The following is a 23,907-nucleotide window of genomic DNA, read 5'->3' on the forward strand; positions in this document are numbered from 1 at the left end:
TTTTACCAGTGTAACTGTGCATTGGGGAAAAGGAAATACTCAGTTCTTTCAGGTACTACAGGACACTGGCTCTGAAGTGACCTTGATTCCAGGAGACCCAAAATGTCACTATAGCTCTAAAATCAGAACAGGAGGTTATAGCGGTCAGGTGATCAATGGAGTTTTAGCTTGTCTGTCTCATAGCATGCTCTATTGTCCCCTGAATCCATACTGTGTTATTTTCCCAGTTCCAGAATGCATTATTGGAACAGATGTACTTAGTCACTGGCAGAACCTCCACGTTGGCTCCCTGACATGTGGAGTGAGGGCTATTATGTTGGGAAAGGACAAGGAGAAGCCACTAGAACTGACTCTATCTAGAAAAATAGCAAATCAATAGCAATATAACTTTTCTGGAGGGATTTTAGAGAGATCAGTGTCATGCTCAAGGACTTGAAATATGCAGGGGTGGTGATTCCTATTACATCCTCATTCAAATTGCCTTTTGGCCTGTGCTGAAGACATATGGATCTTGGAGAAAGACAGTAGATTATCATAAGCTTAACCAGGTGGTGACTCCAATTGCAGCTGCTATATGAGATACGATTTCATTGCTTGAGTGAGTTAATACATCTCCTGGTACCTGGCATGCAATTATTACCTGGAAAATACCTTATTTGTCATCCTTGTCAATAAAGTTTTTCAGAAGCTATTTGCTTTCAGTTGGCAAAGCCAGCAATACAGATTCAACATCTTACCTCTGGGATATATCAACTCTCCAGCCCTATGTCAAAATTTAGTTGGGCGTGCACAGCAGCCTTCCAGCATAAAATGGAAGAGGTGTATATGAGATCAGGCCCAAGCAGGACCTAAAGGCACAAGTAAGTTACATGAAAAAGTAGCCAAAATGCCCTTGGTCCCTGCTCTTGCTACACTTCTTTCTCTCCTTCAGTCTGCACCCCTATGGTCTCAAGGAGAGTTCACTATGGTCAGCTTACAGAAGGAAAGAAGACTCAGGCCTGGTTTACTGCTGGTTTTGTAGGGTATGCAGGTACCACCCAAAAGTTGAAGCTGAAGCATTATAGCCCCTTTCTGGGATATCCCTAATGATAGTAATGAAGGGAAATCTTCCCAGTAGGCAGAACTTTGAGCAATACAGCTGGTTGTTCACTTTGCCTGGAACAAGAAATGGCCCAATGCACAATTATATACCAGTTCATGGGCTGTGGCCAATGGTTTGGCTGAATGATCAGGGACTTGTAAGGAACACAACTGGAAAATTAGTTGCAAGGAAATTTGGGGAAGAGATATGTCGATAGGCTTCTCTAAATGGGCAAACAAATGTGAAGATATTTGTGTCTTATGTGAATGCTCATCAAATGGTAACTCCACAGAGGAGGGATAGGATGACCTGTTCTGTGGACATCAGGCAACCTGTTTCCCCAGTCATCCCATCATTGCCCAAATGATCTCATGAACAAAGTGGTGGCAAGGTCGTGGGCCCAGCAACATGAACTTTGTCACACCAAGGTCAACACGACTAAGGCCACTGCTAAATGATCAATCTGTGAGCACCAAAGTTCCCATATAGCACCATTCCCCAGGGTAATCAGCCAGCTGCCCGGTGGCAGGTTGATTACACTGGACTGTTTCCATCACGAAACAGGCAATGTTTTGTTCTTACTGCCATAGACATTCTTCATACTGATTTGCCTTCCTTGCCTACAACGTTTCTGCCAAAACTACCATCTGAGACTTACAGAATTCCTTATCCACCATCATGATACTCTACTCTACATAGTATTGGTCCTGATTAAGGGACTCATTTCACAGCAAAAGGAGTGCAGCAATCGGCCTATGCTCATGGAATTCACTGGTGTTACTATGTTCTCTACCATCCTGAAGCAGCTGGCTTGATAAAACAGTGGAGTGGGCCCTTGAAGACTCAGAGTACCAGCTAGGTGGCAACACCTTACAGGGCTGGAGCAACATTCTTCAGAAGGATGTATATGCTCTGAATCAGCTTCCAGTATATGGTGCTGTTTCTCCCATTGGTGCTTTCTCCCATAGCTGGGATTCATAGGTTGAGGAATCAGAGGTGGAAATGGGAGTAGCACCACTCACTATTCCCCTCACTGACCCACTAACAAGATTTTGCTTCCTATTCCTGCAGCCTTAGGCTCTGCTAACCAAGAGGTTTAGCTCCAAAGGAGGAATGATTCTACCAGGAGACATAGCAATGATTCTTAAGACTTAAGACTTTGGTCCAGCCACTTCGGGGTCCTCATGCTTTCAAATCTACAGGAGAAGAAGAGAGTTACTGTGCTGGCTGGGTGATTGATCCTGACTGCGAAGGGGACTTTGGACTACTATTCCACAATGGAGGTAAAACAGAGTTATGTCTAGAATATAGATCCCTGAGGGCTTCTCTTAATGCATCTTTCAGTTTTACTCTGCCCTGTGGTTAAGGTAAGTGGAAAACCACAACAACCCAATCCAGGAGGACTACTAATTGCCCATACCTTTCAGGATGAGCTTATCGGTCACCCCACCAGGTAAAGAATCACAGTTAGATGAAGTACTTGTTGAAGACAAAAAGAATACAGAATGGGTAATGGGAGAAGGTACAGTTATAAATACCAGCTATAATCACATGACAAGTTACAAAAATAAGGACTGTAATTGTCATGAGTGTATCCTAATTATTTTATTTTGTTATGAACATTGCGTATATGTGTGTGTGTGTGTGTAGGTATACAAATATATGTATATATATATATGTATATGGAAAATATCTTTATTTTCTGCCCTCTCAATGTTTTGTCATGTAACAAAAGTCATATTAACTTTACATTATAATATTTATGTTATGTGATATCAAGGAGAAGAGTAATAATATTCAAGGACTTTTTCCTCCTCTTGTGGGGAAGGGATTAGTAAGTTTTCAGCTGTATACAGGACAGTTATATCATGTTAGAGAGAATTATGACCTTGGTATTATCTTTCCTTGGTGATAAGTATAGTTTAACTGATGCAAATGGGTGCCAAGTTGACATGGGTTAGACCTGTGATGGTTAATTTCACGTGTCAACTTAACTGGGCCAACAGGGTGCCCAGACATCCAACCAAACATTATTCTGGGTGTATCTGTGAGGGTGTTTCTGAATGAGATTAACACTTGAACCAGTTGAGTAACATAGATTTCCGTCCCTAATGTAGGTCTGTCCTAGCCATCAACAGAAGCACTGAATAGAACAAAAAGGCTAAGTAATAAGAAACTCCTCCTATCTGACTAAGTGAGTTGGGACACCGGTAATTTTTTGGCCTTTAGACTCAGATTGAAATATCAGCTATTCCTCAGTCTCAAGCCTGCCAGCTTATGGACTAAATCTTATACCATCAGCTCTCCTGGTTCTCAGGCCTTTGGCCTTGTACTGGAACTATATATTAGCATTCCTGGGATTCCAGCTTGTGCACTGCTGATCTTAAAACTTTTCAATCTCCATAATCATGTGAGACAACTGCTTATAATAAATCTCAATTTCTCTCTCTCTCTCTCCCCTTCTCTCTCATTATTTATATGGAGAGAGACACACAACTCTAACACACTATTTTAAAAATAGTATTTGACATAAACAATTCACATAATTCATGACTGAATATTGCCAGTATGTATTCTCAAGTTAATTTTATTTATATCCATTTTTAAACTCTATTGGTATACTGCTTAATTTTGTAGGCTTTGGAGCTAAATTACCTAAGTTTGATTTTTACTCCGCTTATTAGTCTTATGGACTTGAGTATGTTTCTTGACTACTCTGTGCTTTTATTACCTCTTTTATAAATGGGGATAAATTAGTATCTATCTCAGGTTATTATGATGATTATGAAAATTATTAAGCGCAAAGTTCATAAAAAGTGTTTGGCACATAATAAACACTCAATCAGTATTATCTCTTTGTTATTATTTCCTGAAACCATAAGCAATATTTAACTGTTTTTTCATTCAATATTTCTTACTGTTCTTTAGTCAAAGTTTGGTTAATGTCATTAGTTATTACATCAGCCAGCTTCAGTAACGTTTATTTTTCAAGGAATATTTTTTTTTATGCTTTAAAATAATTATTGGGACTTTCCTTTGTGGCACAGTGGTTAAGAATCTGCCTGCCAATGCAGGGGACATGGGTTCAAGCTTTGGTCTGGGAAGATCCCATATGCCGCGGAGCAACTAAACCCATGCACAACAACTACTAAGTCTGTGCTCTAGAGCCTGCGAGCCACAACCATTGAGCCCACATGCCACAACTACTGAAGCCCACGTGCCTAGATCCCATGTTCCATAACAAGAGAAGCCATCTCAGTGAGAAGTCCAACATACCACAATGAAGACTAGCCCCTGCTCATTACAAATACAGAAAGTCCTTGTGCAGCAATGAAGACCCAACTCAGCCAATAAATAAATAAATAAATTATTAACTTGATTTACCTTTCCAACACTCTACCACAAGATGTCATTGTATTAATGACAATATGCAAGTTAGATTAGTTTATTTTTAACTACCGTTAAACTACCATTAAATAGGTAACATCCTATTAGCTCACCAATGAGCATTTTAAATCCTAGCAATAAAGAAAAACTAATTATTAAACAGCTTATATTCACCTTCTTAACACAGAAAAACACTGGAGATACAGAGATAAATAAGAAAAGATCCATGATGATAAGCAATTCACCATTTTGTGGGAAAGACAAAGACATTAAAGAGAAGTGTAATGTAGTACAAGTACTTTTCTTCTCCATGTCAGTATTATCAGATTAAGCAAATCATTTTGTTTGCTTGTTTGTCTTAAGTTTTACTCTTTGAAGAGTTTTTCTGGATCAGGTGTCTTTTCCTGCTGCCTTAAACTCTGCTGTATATCCCCTCCTTTCTCTGTCTAGACTTTGGTGTGCTAATTAACGTGATAGAGGGGTGCCCTTTCTCAATGTGAGGCAGCAAAGAGCTAAAGTATGTTAGGCCTCTCTTCTTTCTCCCTATCCTCTCAATCTTTCCCTAAGACTATCAGAACAATCCATTTATGAACATAAATATTTTCATTGAAGTTTGGAGACCATTTCAGTAGGGAATTACAATGTAATTTCTCCTGAAGCATTGATAGACTCTGGATTCTGAGTCTCAGCCTTAAGATAGAGAATTTGTTTTATTGCCCCCTTCTGACTCAGCTCTTTGAAAGACTGGTCAACATCTATGATCCTACACTTTACTTTGGAGTCTTATTTTTCCCCCAGTGTGGAACAATATGATGTCTTCACCATATGAGAGACAGTTCTTTAGATAGTAGAGAGGTATCAATTGCATTCATATTGCCACAATCTATGAACCTATAAAGCCCTGTCTTGAAGAAATCCTCTATGATTTTTGACCCTACTGAGCTATGCCCCCTTCATTAAAACTCTTTCCTCTTTCACTCTTATGTCACATGTCTCTTATCTCATCATTTCTCCACGGTTATTTATTTTATGATTGTTTGTAAGCTCTTTGCTTTCTTCTTTCCCATCCAAATGTCGGCTTTTCAGGAACCTACCTTTAGCTTTTTGCTCTCTTTTCTTCAACATTTGCAGTTGAGTAATTAGCTTCTCTGCTTCTCCTCTGCCTCTATGCTATATTAGCATATATCTTTTTTTATACTATATTGAACTGAATTAATGTGTTTATATGTCTATATCTCTCACTAACAGATAAGTTTCTTTGGGAAGGGACTTCGTTATATTCACTGTTGTATACTACTTATCCAGTATGTTGTTAGGTACACAGAAAAGGACAATAAATGTTTGTTTAAGTAAATCAAACTGAACTATTAGTAGGTATAATCCAGAGAGAAAAATATCAACATTTTAAACTTTCTATAGGAAAGAAATTATTTCTGAAACAAATTTTTAAAAAGCTAAAATATTTTGGGATACAAAAGAGTAACAAAATGAGAATAATCTAATTTTGCACAAATATGGGATAGAAATACATTAACCTGAATGGGCAGAATTATTCTGAGTCAAGATAGTGAAATTTACTGAAATGCTTTTCATCTTTGCTACTCTTTGTCCTCTCTAACTTTGCATTCCTCTCTTTCAAACAGTCTAGTGAATTAGGAATATTTAAAAAAAAAAGTTGGGTAAAGCCTTGAGTGTATGGAAATTTAACGTGGTACAATTGCAAGGTTTCTATGCATACATTACAGGGAAAATAAAATATTGGCTTGCAGCCAAAACATAACAGATCATGTTGGTAGTGAAAAACTATTTAGTGAATTTACACAAGTGAATTTACCCAAGTGAGAGATTTGGGGGAGCGGGTGGGCATGAAAATATGGGAAACTTGAGCCAAGTTCTCATTATATATCTCAGGATATTTAACATTAATTACACTTCAGATAAAGAAGAGTATTAAGATTACTCCTTTAAGCTAAGTTGTAGTAAATGAATGAATAAGCAAATTTTCCCTATGTTTTAAGTACTTTTCTGAAATTATAGAACTTACAGATAGAAATAAATTTGAAAGACAAGGCCTTCTGGCATTCATTATAAAAGAACCAAGTAAATTAACTAGGAGCACAGTAGGGTTTTATTATCAAGGAAGAAATTAGTTCAATGTCATTTTAAACACAATTTTGGATACTGAGTTCACTGGAAGGCAAAGTAAGAAATATATTTCACTGTCAAAGAGAAGCATTCATTGACATTAGTTGGTTCACTACTGTGGTCTTTCATTACTTTCTCGCTTCTCTTTGACACCAATTCCTAGTGTTTTCTATGTGGTACAAAGGGCTAAGAAAGTAGGAGCCATGCAAAATCATATAGGAATTAAAATTAACTATTTTGTATTCAAGGGATAATTAACCAGTGTGTGAACTGCTTCATTTATATTCCTTCACTATTCACTTTATTTAAAAACCATTTCCTTTTTTTCCCAGTTTTACTATTTTTAACCCACTCTAAAAGATGAATAAAGAAAAATATTTTTTTGTCAAGGGGCTCATGATGCCTAGTGCAGTAACCTCCATGGGTCACTTGTGAAGTTTTAAAATATAGACACTCACTTCACCCAAGAATATTGAATCCAAATCTCTGGGGATATGGCTGAATGGTGATATTTTCTGAAAAAGTTCACAGTTAAATCCAACCTTTATCAAAGAATGAAAATGGTTGGCAGCTGAAACAAATACTCAGTGGACTGTAAATAGTATAATAACAGTACAAAAGTGTATATATGGCTGCATGTTTTGGGTGAAAACATTGGAACTTGAACTGACTGCTTGCTTAGTTGCTTTAGCAATAACAAAACTGAGTACTTCTATTATCCATAGATATCCTTGTAGCCTCCTTTCACTGGAGATGGAATAAATGAATTCCATCTTAGTAAGACTGCTTTATCAAATTTGTGTCATATCAACATATTAAAAGTACTTTAGAGAATACATGAAATTCTAGAAAATTCCATAAATTAGTCTGTTTTTCTATTTAATTTATTTTATTTGTTATTGTGTGTCTAATCTTATTTTAGGTATTGGAGAAACTTAATTGTAAACAAAAGAGACAAACTGACTTCCAGGAGCTGACATTCTAGTGGGGACAGAGAGAAAATAATTTTATGAACAACTGAATAATTAAGTTAATTTCAGGTCCAATAAACACTAACATGAAGATAGAGTGACTTCATAACTGAGGGGAAGAAGATACTTTAGCTAAATAAGATTGTCAGAGATTACATTTACAGTAAGTCCCCTACATATGAACCTTCAAGTTAGAAACTTTCAAAGATGTGAACGTGGTTCACATGCCCAATCACATAAGTTAGTTCATGTCTGGCGTACATCGTCAGATGCGTGCATCCTCTAAAAGTGGTTGTGCTTTTATGTACTTTACTGTATAGTACTGTATAGAGTACAGTAGTACAGTATCATTACCTCAAGCCCAGGATGTCCAGAAGCAAGCATAAAAGCAGCGGTGATGCAGCTGGTAATGCTAAGAAGCACCAAGCGATAATGATGGAAGCAAAAGTGAAAATAATTGAGAGAGAGGAGCAAGGCAAAAAGATGGTAGATGTCACTTGTTCTTATAAGATTAAACTCCTTGCTGTGCAACACAAGGAGCTTACTAATGAAGACCTAATGGAATTGGATGTCCACAGAAAGAATGAAGAGAGACAAGAGGAAGAAGTAACTGAAGAACTGAAGGGGTTCACAACACAGGAAATGGCAAGGGGATTTGCTTTATTTGAGGAGGTGCTGTTAGTTTTGAGGCACAGGACCCAAATGTAGAATGGTACATGAAGGTTGCAGCAGCCATTTAGAATGAAATCCAGTGCTACCATGTCATCTATGACAAGAAAAAAAGAGCTACTACTCACACATCACTGGATCATTTTTTTCAAGAGTGTAAATAGAACTGAATCAAGCAAGGAACCAAAACCTGTGCCATCAATGTCAGACGTGAGTGGAACTGCAGCTTGCCTTCCATCTCCTATTGCTGATGATCCTTCATCTCTACCATCTCCCACCTCCTCTCCCTCCTCCAGTCAGTAACCCTTCTTGCCTGTTCACTCAATGCCAGCCCCTGTATGCCAACTGTTGTACTGTACTAGTGTACTTTTCAAGGTACTGTACTGTAAGATTAAAAGTGTTTTTACTTTTTGTGTTTGCTTTTATGTATTATTTATGTGAAAAGTATTATAAATCTATGACAGTACAGTACTATACAGCCAATTGTGTTAGTTGGGTATGTAGGCTAACTTTGTTGGACTTACAAACAACTTGGGCTTATGAACGTGCTCTCGAAATGGAACTCATTCATATGTAGGGGACCTACTGTATATCAATTCTTAATATTCAAGTGGAGGCACATGTAAAGATAAATGGAAGAGTATTTCTGACAGAAGAAAAGCAGATCTAAAGGCCTAAAAATGGAAAAGACCTTGAAGTGGGTGTTTAATTAACTGAAAGTTAGCAAGAGCCCTCAACCTTCAACATATATAATCTAGTTCATATCAAACACATGACTGAGACATGAGTGTTATTTTAGTATAAAATGCTAACTAACCCAATTTTCTATTTAAGTTGTTGGCTAACTTTTAATATAAAAATTGCATGCCCTTTTTTATTTACTGTTTTAAATATGAGATGGTTGTTTTTACACTGCTTTTAACTGAAGAAGACCAGTTATTAAATGCATGTTCAATTACAGCATTTAGTCTTGCCATAGATTCTCTGGTAGAAATACCTCACTAAATATCTAATTTAAATTATACAACTGGATATATGAATTTTTGTATTAAATATCTATGCAGCATTGATAAAGAAGTGATTATATAAAATAAAATTCCTCAAAAAGGGCTTCAACAATAGCTTGCCATTTTTAGAATACCATTATATTTGTTTAGCCTCATATGAAGTGTTTAAATTTCAAATTTAATTTGCTGATTGTTTTTAATAATGCCATATTTATTATTTTTAAACTTTTTTGGGGAATACTGAGCATAAAAAGATTCAGATTTTCTAAACAGGTTCATTAAAACCAGAAATCTTATCTTCTCTCAAAATCCACTACTGCTTTAAAGAATTAAAGTAATCAACAGGGTAAGAGAAGTGAAAGATCTGGAGAACATTGAATGCACTTTCTTCTATTACTTTTTTTTCTTGTATTACTTAAATGTTCTTTGACCCAGAATAGATGAGTTCTCTAAATGAAGTATGTGAGTTATAGCACCAAAAGACAGCAAATATTTATGCTATAAAAAAATCTCTATTTTATACCCCAGAAAATTACATAAGTGTAATAGGGGAGAATAAATCTGACTCATTAGATCTGTTTCTTTACTTTAATCTTTGTATTCTATTACTTTTTACTAGAGGTTAATCAGTAAAGGGATGTTGCCTATAGATTAAAGTATACAAAATAGACCATCTCCAGGGACCCTCCCTCCCAACCTTGACTGTTAAGTTAAAATACCTTTGTTCAGCTCACAGGAAACATTCTGACCTAGTCCACTTGTGAATGGCTGCAGGAAAGAAGAAATTAGCACATCCCATCCAGAGTCTGGCCAAAACCAGGAAATATTTGCAACAACTTATGGCCATTTTACTTTGTATCTTCACCTCTCCTCCGTCAAACTTAGAAGCTTTTGCACAGCAAAGGAAACCATAAACAAAACAAAAAAACCCTATGAACTGGGAGAAAATATTGGCAAATTATGTGACTGATGAGGGCTTAATTTCCAAAATATATGAACAGCTTATACAGCTCAATAACAACAACAACAACAAAAACAACCCAATCCAAAAATGGGCAGAAGGCCTAAATAACCATTTCTCCAAAGACATACAGATGGTCAACAGGCACATGATAAGATGGTCAACATCACTAATTGTTAGAGAAATGCAAATCAAAACTACAATGAGCAATCACCTAACACTGTCAGATGGCCATCATCAAAAAGTCTGCAAATAATAAATGGTAGAGAGGCTGTGGAGCAAAGGGAACCTTCTTACACTGTTGATGGGAATGTAAGGTGGTGCAGCTACTATGGAAAACAGTATGGAGGTTCCCTAAAAAACTAAAAATAGAGTTGCCATATGATTCAGCAATCCCACTCCTGGGCATATATCTGGAAAAGATGAAAGCTCTAATTCAAAATGATACATGCACCCCAGTGTTCACAGTGGCACTATTTACAATAGCCAAGATGTGGAAGCAAACTAAGCATCCATCAAAAGAAGATGTGGTATATTACACACACACACACAATGGAATGCTACTCAGCCATAAAAAGAATGAAATAATGCCATTTGTAGCAACATGGATGGACTTAGAGGTTATCATACTAATTGAAGTAAGTCAGACAAAGACAAATAGTATATAATATCACTTATATGTGGAATCTAAAATATAGTACAAATGAACTTATTTACAAAACAGAAACATACAGACATAGAAAACAAACTTATGGTTACCAAAGGGGAAGGGGGTAGGAGGGATGAATTGGAATTATGGGATTAAGAAATGCACACTACCATATGTAAAATAAATAAACAACAAAGATTTATGGTATAGCACAGGGAACTATATTCAATATCTTGTAATAAACTAATGAAAAAATTTTAAAATGAGTACAGATATATACATATTTATATGTATAACCAAGTCACTTTGCTATACACCTGAAATTAACATGATATTGTAAATCAACTGAACTTCAATAAAAAAATAAAATAAAATAAAAGAGGAGATTAGACCAATGAATATCCCATTGTCCCTCACAAAGGAAGTCTATGGATTTCTGGCCAACTGCTCTAACTCTGTTCTCTTTGCATACACCAAAGAACTTAGGACAAAAGTCATCACAAAAGAACACAAGAGAGAATGTAGTAATTTCACATGCCATAGCCAGGATTCAAATTGTAGAAAGCTTGGTAATGATGCTAGCAAAGCAAAGTCTTGAAAGGTACAACATGGCCAACATATAGAATTGAAGGCATCGCAATTGCTATACTTTTGCTGAGGAAAATTCCTAAAATCAAAAAGTTAACCATTCTAATGTTTTAAGGAGTGTTTAAACACCAACGCTCTGATGGGTTTATTTCATACATTCTCAATTATTAAAATAAAAAAATTATCGCAATTTTTGTAAACAATAAAATATTGATATGGATTATGACTAAGAAAACAAACACCACCACCTAGAAATCTTTTTCACACAGAGTACAGAAATTTGCTTATTGGTTTTTTTTTTTTTTTTTTTTGCTAGGCATCTGTACACATGCAAGAGCATGGTGTTATTTGTAATTGTTTTAAACTCATAGTCGGCTTTAACATATACATTTAAGTCTGAATGTTTGATATTCTGAGCTTCCTGGGTACTCGTACTTTGAGGCCATAAGACACACATATCTCCTTCCTTTCCTTGCCTTATATGCTTGGCTTTGTAATTCCATTTATTATTTTTCTCCCACCTTCCAGCCCTGTTTTTCTCTTCGCTCACTTCCTTTCTTCCTTACTACCTATTTGGATAAGAGTGTTTGTTTCAGTAAATGTCCACATCTATCTGTAGCATTGATTACAGTGTACTAAAATTTGAATAAGCAAGAGACCTTATATATATATTACCTATGTCAGTCAACCTCAGTTTCCTCATTCCTAAAGTTCTAACTTAAATACCCTAAACGTTTGGGATATTTTTTTCTTTTTTGAAGTGCTAATGTTTTAATAGTGGGACTGGAAATTGAAAGTGATGGTATTTGATAATTTTTTTTAGTAAATACATATATAGACAATATGTAAAGCCATTTGAAGAAAAATAGATGTCTATAAATAACTTGGGATATATTGAGCCAACATGGGGAAAAACTCCAACTAGACAATTTATAGGTATATTAATGTCCAGTTAATTGGATGCTTTAATGTCTGGCTTTCAAATTCATCTAGAGTTAATGAAAGATTTTTATAAAAATTACACTTTTTGATTGTTCAAGAAATGGGACCTACTTTATCAATACTATTTCACTATACTAACTTATTTTTTATTGAACTTCCTAATATACTGATTACCTGACATGTCCCAGTGTTGTCTTAATTGCTTCAGAGACATTTTCTCACCTAACTCTTACAACGGTCCTGTGAGATGCAGAGACTTTTTTATACACAAAAGTTTTAAATCCATTCTAAAGTTTATCTCCATTTGGTAGCTCTAAAGGAGTGATACCTTGATAACTCTGGTGTGTGAATGTTGCATTGAAAATTTATCTTACTCTCATGAAAACAACTCAAGTATATGCACTCTGAATGATGAAAGTAAATGGCCTCTGTAGTTAAAGAGCATAGAAAAATATGTCCCAACATAATTATGAAACATAATAATCTAGCAGCTATAGGACGGCCAATACCCAAAGATACAAACTCTGGCTGACAAAATTATGACTATTTTTATCTATAAACACACACTATGCAATTGATCCAATGAATAAATATTTCAACCTGTTTTGTGCACAGGTAAAAACAGAAGTTTAAATATGGAAATTAAAAACTCCCGTTTACTCCAGAGTAAATTATTCTTCTATGTAGCACAACATTTCATGAATTTTTTTCCTTCGTAATGCTGGCATCGATTCACACTTCTATTAGGCATATGCATAATGTAATGTTCTTTAAAAAAAATTAGTGTCAGAGTGGTTGCTTTTGTGCCTGGAGCAATATGCCAATCATGTGGCCAAATAAACTGAACAAATGAAAAACTAAAATCATGAATATAAGCATAAGTGATTTTAGAAGAGATTTTAATATATCTTAGTGAGGTACACATGATTGCAAGTATAATAAGGTTCCTAATACATAAAGAATGATTCTAATAATTAAAATAAAGCCCTTCCTATGTATTCTACATGATACATGCCACTACAATTGAAAAAAAAAGCCTCTTCAAGGTCACAACTTGCCTGTAATAAATGATTGTTAAGTTTGTTGAAGTATTTACCATTGTTCTGATTTCCAAGCAAGAAAAAACTTCATTAAACTAAAGGCAATTAATTTTAAAATGCTTCAAATTGCAACTAATGAGCCTACAGGATTCATTACCAGTGAAGGTCACAGAGCTAACTAGAGTCCTGAATTTATCTTTATCTCCAGTTGTACAACTGGCTGATGGAGTTGAGTATTGCAAAGTCTATCACACAGCAATCAATCACGCCACCAAGCAGCAACAGGGCCTCAGCAAGGCACTCTAATCAGAAGAGCATCAGAGTGGATTCAGTGGACCGTGTGCATCATAGTAAGCGCCAATTTCTTTTTCAAATGGTTAAACTCTTATTTTGTCAAAAAAAGTTTACTTAAATATTGAAAAGTGCTCCATGCTTCTTAATATAAGAGATACACATCTTCTTAGTTAACACTTATATGTTCTTTAAAAAATCCACTGGCAATAAAATATTCTACTTAATGAGTCAAAAAAGTACCAAAAGCAACTTAGGATTGTGGCATTGACAGAATGTGCCATATTGAAATCAGTGAAAAGTACCAAGTAAACAATCTTTTGGTGGCTGAGATGGCATTGAAAAGCATTTCATAATCATATTTTGATAGTCATTTGTTTGTTCCTTTATTAGCATCTATACTCATTTATTTGTTCTCTCATTCATTTTTGAACAGTTAAATAACTATAAAACAGTAAATACTATATAAGGTGGGAGGAATAAGAAAATAAATATAAATGGGTTCTCCCTAAAGAAATTTAGACTCCAGTGAATAGAGTAAGGTACACATTCCAAGTAATATAAAGTGTCATTAGAGTTGCTATCCAAGAAGACTTCCAGAGAACAATGGAACCACTCATCAACACTTGATCAATGTAACTCATCCTTATAAAAATGTGATTTTTAAAAATTGACCATTCTTGTGCAGTAGTTTTCTGCTGAAGCATTGGTCTGCTCTGACCTACTAGGCTTTACCTGAACTTGAAAAACTATAAATTGTGTGTGTGTGTGTGTGTGTGTGTGTGTGTGTGTGTGCGTGCGCATGTGTCTATATTCATGTTCAATAATATTCTGTCCACATTTTAAAACATGACATTTAGAAGTGATAAGATAAAATATAAGAAGACGAGTTTAATGCCTACTGAATTATATTGGCAATCTATTACAGGTCTCTGAATTATAGCATCAGTATTATTGACAGAAAGGAGGTGATATATACAATTGTGTAAAGAGAAGAATAGTCAGAACTTGTGGCTTATTAGGTATTAAGAGTTGAAGAAGAAGAAGGTCTCTAGCTTGGATAATTAGATTTCATCCCTTGAAATAAGGGAAACAGATCTGAGGAGAACTGGTTTGAGGAAGAAACAAATAAGTAAGATTTGGAAATTTGATTTTTATATGCCTGGATGACTTCTAACAGAACATTCCAAGTAGTCTAATGGGTACATGAGAATGGAGCTCATGTAAAGATATTTGGTCAGTATTTCCATCTTTAATCACAAAGAGTGAAACTCAGTATTGTGAACTTCAAATAATAAACTTGTAATTATATATTTTTTGTTTCAGTGACTATCTGACCTCTTCAGAGTAACTAAAAAGAAAAGCTGAAATTTTATTACTTAAAATTCACAAAACTCAATGTAAAAGAAATGTAAATAAACTCAAATATTTTTCTTGTCAATTCATAGTATTTATAATTATGAAATTATTAAAGCTTAAAATTAGAATAAGATTTATAAATACCCTGTGTTAAAATATGGCTTGTAAAAGAAAACATTTAATGCACAACAATCAGAGAGCTGGACTTCCTTGGCAGTCCAGTGGTTAAGACACCACGCTCCCACTGCAGGGGGCACGGGTTTGATCCCTGGTCAGAAAACTAAGATTCTGCATGCCAGGGCATGGCCAAAACAAACAATCAAAGAGAAGAGCAATGATTAAGGAAGAATATCAGTAGGAGAGAAGTTAGAAAATTATTTCAAGAAGTAATTAGTCAATGGGGTCAAGTGCTTTATACTGGTTAAATGAAAATAGGATTGAAAAATTCAATGTATGTTTTATATCAAGGAAGAGACTAGTTTTATTTGAATATTGCAAGTGAAAGTCAAATTCTCAAATGTTCAGGGTATATTGAAAGTGAGAAAGTGAACACAGAGATGGTAATTTATACTGCAGAGAAACTGACTGAAAAGGGAAGGAGATTGGGAAATAGCTAGAAGAATTCATGGTCAAGTAATTTGTTATACTTTCTCTATTTATTTTTATTTTTAAGTAGGTGCCAAACATTGACATGAGTTTCAGCTGTTAACACAGAATCCAGTGAAGAAGGAGGGATTGTACACATAGGAGAGAAGAGAAAGAAATACTTGAACAAAATCCTGGAATAAATGGAAGTGATCAAATCAGGATAAGAGGTAAAGAACAGAGACTTGAAAGTAGATTATAGGGGAAAAGATGACATATTTATAGGTACAGAGGCAAAATTATAAAATATTCTCTTGGGGAATTACCCTTTAAAGTCTTTTTTTGTTTATAATGCCTTGCTGTGCAACACGAGGAGCTTACTAATGAAGACCTGATGGAATTGGAGGCCCAGGGAAAAGATGAAGAGAGACAAGAGGAAGAAGAAGGAGCTGAAGAACCGAAGAGATTCACAACACAGGAAATGGCAAGGGGATTTGCTTTATTGGAGGAGGCACTGTTAGGTTTTGAGGCAGAGGACCAGAGCACAGAATGGTACACAAAGGTTGCAGCAGCCATTCAGAATGAAATCCAGTGCTACCATGTGTCATCTATGACGAGAGAAAAAGAGCTACTACCCACACATTACTGGATCATTTATTTCAAGAGGGTAAATAGAATTAAGTCCAGGAAGGAACCAGAACCTGTACCATCCATGTCAGGCATGAGTGAAATTGCAGCTTGCCCTCCATCTCCTGTTGCTGATGATCCTTCAGCTCTACCATCTCCCACCTCCTCTTCCTGCTCCAGTCAGTAACTCTTCTTGCCTGTTCACTCATTGCCAGCTGCTGTATGCCAGCTGTTGTACTGTACTCTTATACTTTTCAAGGTACTGTACTGTAAGATTAAAAATGTTTTCTATAAAATTTTTTTAAAAATAAAGTCTTTTTTTTTCATTTTCTATTTGCCCATTGGACATGGCATAGAAATAAGAATCGTCCAAGTTCAAATTCTAGCTACTACTTGCTAGCTGAGTGACCTAGACCAAATAAAATCTGTGAAAATTTGTTCCCTCATCTTGAAAGATTAAGACAATAATTTCTATCTTAACTAGTCCCTGTGATAATTAAATGAGACAATGTTTGCAAAAATATTTAGAATGTGTGGCAAAATAAAGGATGATTAGCAAATGTTTATTCTCCTTTTAATAGGACAAGCAGTTAACAATGTGTTTTAGTTTTTCATTGAACTGACCTTAGATGCTAATGGAAATGCTTGCAAAGACTTTCAATATAATGTGCTTCTTTTGCTACCATAAAATGTGCTTGAACTTGAAAAACAAATCCTCTCTCCTTTTAGCAACTCTCCTAGATAAACATAATGGAACAAGAAGTTACATAAGATAATAAGCATGTTTTTAATTATTTATTTTTCTATATTCAGTGCCTATGATGGATGGTGAAACACAAGAATGCTCTCTAAATTACACCTAAATTAATATTAGAAGAAATTTTGCTGCATTAATCTTTTTCAGAAATAGCTGGTTACAGTTATCTAGTGCTCCCCTTTCCCCTTATATTTTAGTCTTATTTAAAATAAGACTGATTTGAAGGAGAAAAACCACAGTTGTGTCTTACTGGAAGGACTGTCAAATGATAGCAGCAAAGAATAAAACTTTAATTTTCTGAATATTTCTTGCTTAAGCCTCATACATCTATAGTTCCTTTGTGAGTTTTAGGAATACTGTATAAATGCTAGTTCTCCCTGAAAACTTCTGGAAATAAATTATACATGAACCATGAAGTCTTTGCCCTCTCACCTGGGAGACACTTCAAAAACAAGGACAGAGAAAAAGAGTCAATTATAAAAATAAATAAATAAATAAATAAATAAATAAAAGGCTGAATGTTTTATCAAATTACCATAAGTTTGGGAAATATGTTTATCTTTACAAAATTCATTAAAATTTATATCAATCACCCTACTCCTCTATACCCCGAATAAACAAACCCACCAACCAAACAGTTAAAAACATTCACTTGTTTTCTTTTATTCTACATCTTGGTCAAAATATCTCTATTTACCTAGTCACTTGCATCTTGGATTTATCCTGAATTGCTTCCTTTCATCACCCCCATGCCAATATCTATGCCCTCCAAATCAGATACTAAGCTCTATTGATCCCCTCCTTTTGAATAAATTTAGACTCTTTTTCTATTTTCTCCAAAAATCCGATACTAGAATACTCAGTATTTTTCATCTGAATCACTACACCAGTTCTCTAACAGGACTCACTTCTTACAATCTTGTATCAGATCAGTGTTCTACATCACCAGTAACACCTCCTTTCTAAAATCTTCCAATCTCTTCTCATTGATTATTAAATAAAATCTATATTTCTTAGCATTTTGATAAGACATCCATGATCAATCTCTCCTAACCATTTTTGGACCTCAGTTATTGCTATTCCTCACCTATGAACATTATACTTCAATAATATGGAATTATTTGCTATTCTCCAAATTCATTCTGCTATCTCCTATAACCATTCCTTTGACATCAAGTTCAATCTCATTGGAAATTTCCTCCACTATATAAATTTTTTTTTCCTAACTCCCCACAGCAAATTGAAATTTTCTTGAGGACAAGAGTTTTCTCTTATTAGTCTTTTGTTTTATTCTTTTCCTTTGACACACAGTTAGCAGAAAAATTATTTAATTTCTGCTGAATGCATGAAATAATGGAAGTATGGATAAATAGGTTTATGCATAGGTAAAAGAAAGCTAACACTCAAGGTTGGAATAAGGTTATACTACACCATTTCATATTAGATGATCACTTTAATGTTCTATTTTTGCTTAGCTAAAAATTATTCTTAGCAAATGCTCTTATCAATAACTTCTCTAAAATCTTAACTCATTTAATAAATATTCTGAATTTCAATCATAAATATATTTCTTTTTATCACCATTTCTATAGCTCCATAGGTAATAGCCTATTCCCTGTCCTTTCTTGATGGGATAGGTTTAAAAATTCCTACAAATCTTGTCAAGACAATAGCTAAATATAGTTGACATGTCTCCTGAAGTATAATCTCCTCTCAGATCTCAAACATTTCCTGTATGTTTCTTTAACCTTGGACTGTACTGTATTATAATGATTTTCCCCCTCCTGTCTCTTCCCTGTATACATCCAGTGGTAGCATCTAAATGCAGTGGTGTCTGAACGCTGAGGGGACATGGTGTTAGTGGCAAGGCTGGGCAGGCAAACATGTTCTGGTTTAACCTTTTTATACCCTCTTTAAAAAGTTTGAAATCTCCCAAATCATCTGCAACTACACCAACATCACATAATAAAGAATTGTATGTTGCAGATAAAAGGCAATGTTTAACCATTATTTCACTACTCTAAAAGTACAAAATACAAAATCTAAAATTTTGTTTATTATATTTTAGTATTTTAAGATTTCTTTCACATACTATGAAATCTATAGGTTAGAAAATAATCTCTTTCAGAAAAATGGAAGTCCAAACCCAAAATATGTAGCAGATGAGATTATTGTGCTAATTACTACTTGGATTCTTTAGTTGTTTTATGCCTTCCAGAAGTTATTAGCGTTCCATTACTTTGTAACTCAATCAGTATCTCCAAATAATATAATAAGATTCCACAAATATAAATTATGAAGTTGACTTGTGACTAATTTTGGAAACAGAATATTCATGAGTTGTTCCATTACTATTCTTACGTATTTAAAATTCTCTTAATAACTACTTTTAGAGAAATAATTGACTCGGTCATTCAATCTGAACATGCATTTGATGGTTATTAAACTCAGACACATGTCTACAGAATTCAAATATCCTATCTCCATTAAAATTAAAATATGAAATCAACCTCCTATTCATAACATAATTGTACTGTTTTGACAAGTGTATCATCATAATCTGAACATCGGGTTTGGATGTGCAACTATTTTTTTTCAATAGACAGGAACATATTTGTCCCTTTACCAGATAATTTGCTTATTACAAATGGCCTATGTGACCACAATAAAAAAATGCTCTCATAAAATCAAAGAAATCACAAATAATTTGATGATGTAGACTTAAAACTGAAGATGCAATATTTTTGAAATGCTTAGGGTACTCTCCGTGGGCGAGACTCCTGCTAGTGTATTGATTAGTGTTAGATGAAGCTGACATGAGGCACAGATATGCAGATGGTATGTTGGAAGGATATGTTAGAATAAGGGTTCTCACCTCATAACTCACCACCTTGCTATCATGAAAGAATGAGGATGTGACAGGAAGAATGTCCTTCCTCTCTTTCATTTTTTATAAGACTACAAGTTGTGAGAAATTAACTTACAATGAAATAATTTATTCATTTGTTCATTCAACAAACATTTTTGAGTATCTATTATGTATACAGTGTTAGATAATATGAATTCAGAAATAGATAAGTAAAAGATGATCCATGCCTTATAGGCTGAGTTCCAAAGGGTGAGACACAAGAAACAGTTGTTAAACATTTAATTATACTATGATAAGAAAGATGAAAAAGTATAGAAAGGAAAAAGAGCCATGATGCAGTCTGTGAAGTAAGGGAAGCTTTCTTTGTGGTAGCATTATTTCATCTAACATCTAAATAATGATTAAATTTGAGCTATCTAAGAAATGGAAGAGAGGTAGAGAGAATTACAGGCTCAGGAACATCTCATACAAGGGCTTTTATATTGGATGAGGTATTGGGAAAAGTGCAAAAAAGTTTGTTGTTTGACTGGATCACTGAGAATTGAGGAAAGAGTAGTTGGAGATTAGGTTTTGAGAAATGCAGAAGCCATAAAAAAAGAATGAAATAATGCCATTTGCAGCGACATGGATGGACTAGAGATTGTCACACTGAGTGAAGTAAGTCAGACAAAGACAAATGTCATATGATATTGCTTATATATGGAATCTAAAAAATGGTACAAATGAACTTATTTACAAAGCAGAAATAGAGTCACAGATGTAGAAAAACTTATGGTTACCAAGGGGGGAAGGGAGAGGGAGGGATAAATTGTGAGGTTGAGATTGACATATACATACTACTATACACAAAATAGATAACTAATAAGGACCTACTGTATAGCACAGGGGACATTCCCTAAACATAAGGATGGAATCCTGCAGGGGAAGGGAAGACAGTATGATACAGAGCAATGGTCTACATTGGTGCAAATAAACCTCTGCCCTCTTCATGATGGAAATATTCCTATATGGTCATCTTCCACTAGGTGGATGACTGGTTGTCAACTTTATGGCACTGGAGAGTAAGTGGTGGCAATGTCCTGATCAGTCTTAGTAAGAGGAGGGCCATGCTGTTGAGACTCTGCAGAGTCTCCAGCCTTGTAACAGGGCCATTTTTCTTTGTTACCTGGTGAGGAATGCTGGCTCACACCACAAAATGAATAATCTTGCCCATCTTGTCTTATTACAAGTCTTTTTTGCTTTGAGAGCTTTTGCCGACCATCCAACAAAACATGAATATTTATATTTTCTGGTCATAAATTAAGAGATTCATTTATATATGTCTTCTCAAACTTCTTTTTAATCCATCCATTTATGTCTTCTAAATGTCTGGTCATCTTATCAAAGCATTATTCATAGATACCTCATCTCAAGCCTTCTTCTCTCTTTTGAGGTAAAAATTGAAAATGCGATTCTGTCAGTTGAGGTTCTGACTACTGAAAGGTTTTACTTTCTTCACCATAATTTAGAATTATACAAAAGCAGGATTTCAATGCTGCTGTAGTACACTTTTCGCCAGTTCAAGTAAACAGTATAGCAGGTTCAAGTAAACAGTATAATGATATCTGTAAACCAGGCTTAGATATTTCTCTCCTCAGATCAGTAGTCATAAAGATGTATGTGTTTTGAGATGATACACAGAGGGGCATCATAGGCAAGTGGTGAGTGTGAATCAATTACTAATGCAAATTGCTTGTAACTGTCCAGACATGCTTGAAATAATTTCATATGTAACCTTTATCTCAAGATAAAGTTCTGCTGGGAATATCTACACTTATTGCTAATAAAATGTATTTACTCCCAAGTCACCATGTGCAATTCAGGTGGGACAATCACCTCATATTCCATGGTTAAACATTTTAGCTTATATCATTGTCCAGGAATAAGAAAAGAACAATTTTTCAAAAGGAAAGTGACTGTTAAGATAGCACAGTTTTTTCCTTGGGGTACATTGTGAATTTTATTCTCAGAAAATTTTATACTATTCTAATGGGCTTTGCCATAGAGCTAAGCCAAACTGATCTTTTCAATAGACACTTAAGCAACACTAGACCAATGCGGTTATAATGGATAGATAGTATGGTTGTATACATGACCCCTTACACCACCCAGAAAGCTTTCTAGGCTAATTCAAAGCTAGCCTTCCCTAACTTCTCTAGCTTTGAAATGAGCCAGAGAAGTGCTATACATGATAAATGTTGCCTTCAAGTTTTTGAAAAGCCTACCAAGCATTTGATGACTTGTTTTAGTCATCTATGAAATAACATGCAGAGACTCACTCCTTACTATGGGTGGGTATCTCAAAATTTCCAAATCTACTAAATACCCAGTTACCCCACTAATATGGCAGACACCAGAAATTTCATGAGCAGTGTCTCTTCTCCTCTGACATAGCATGTAAAATACCTACTGTCCTCTCCTTTTCAGGTACTACTACGATGGGAATATCAATGTCATAAGAGGATGTCTTTTGGGATAGTGAAATGGTGAAAGTTCTCTCTCGACTATGAAATGGTCAAGTTCCATCAAGACTAAGTAGTTGTTCAGAATTGAAAAAATAATTTAATACTGAGGTAAAACACTGTATGTAGAGTACTGCTGTTCTTGCCAGATTAAGAAAAGAAATGCTTCTAGATTTTATGATTTCTGGGATAGGACTTTTTTTAAAAAATCATAAAATCAAAAACAGTGTATCAGGCACTAAGGCTTTTACTTATTTATTCATTTGAAGAGAATATAACTAAAATAGCAATGACAATCAAAGTCACTATGTGAGAGAAATACTTATTTCTTCGGTTAAAAATTTTAGATGGTTGAATAACCTTCCTTGAATTTTTCCAAAGTCTTGGTATTATTTTGATTAATTGATCAAACACTAATATATGATTACTATGTACCAAACATCATTATAAGTGCTCTATAAAATACATAGCAATTCTATAAAATATATAATATTCAAGTAGATACATAGAATTTAAATGCCAAAATTATTAAGCTATTTGTATAATGTCACAAAGCATTTAGTGTTAGGACTGTGATTTTAACCTGTGTAGTCTGATTCAAGAGTCAGTGCTCTAACTACTATTTTCAGAAATAAAGACACGTTTGTAGGAGTTTCCATCTGGTATTCCTTAACTGCAGATCTAGTAAATTTTTGAAAGAATAATGGATTAGTTTTAGAGTCAAAGTAGGCTTATCATGAGGTGAATTCCATTCAAGCCATCATTCATTGCTTGGTGATTTAGCCTCCACTGTAATTAAAAGGAGAGCATGTTCTAGTCTTCAGATTACTAAAAAATTAGAGTCACTGTTGACATACTCAAAAAATCTAAGGGTTTCATTTTCTGATTGTATAGTTATTCCTTTCTCTTTAGAGAAGGCCAGAAAGGAGGTTCTGAAGATATGTTTGTCTTCTTATTCTAGGTCTTTCTGAGTCTGTGAACTAAACTGACTTAGAAATTAATTCAATAGTCATAATTCTATTATTTCAAATCCAGCTTCCATTTTCTAAGTCTAGCTTTATTTTATTTTTAAAATTATTAATAAGTGGACTATTAGCAGGTTACCAATTATGTGATTTTAGCTGCTACTCAAGACTCCTGCATGTGAGATGGTTCTAATTTTCACCCTGGTCCTGTTCTTTACAGTACTCAGTTTGCCCTGGTCATTTTGCCTCTCACAGGATCCTACCATGCCCACTAAAATCAATGAGCCATTTTCAACTGAAGTGAATTTCAAGAGTATCATTATATTAAGGGATTTATGGCATACATGTTAATCATTGGCCACTATTGAGATTCAGTCCCACACAATCAGCCAAGCAAACAATTAATTGTTTATTCTGATGACTTACTAGAAACCAACAAGGACAAAAATAATCTCCAAGTAGAGATGTATGGAAATAAAGAAGTTAGAGTGGGTTTATAATCTGTAAATCACC

This window comes from Hippopotamus amphibius, chromosome 1 (genome assembly GCF_030028045.1).
Source record: "Hippopotamus amphibius kiboko isolate mHipAmp2 chromosome 1, mHipAmp2.hap2, whole genome shotgun sequence".
Classification (NCBI taxonomy): domain Eukaryota; kingdom Metazoa; phylum Chordata; class Mammalia; order Artiodactyla; family Hippopotamidae; genus Hippopotamus; species Hippopotamus amphibius.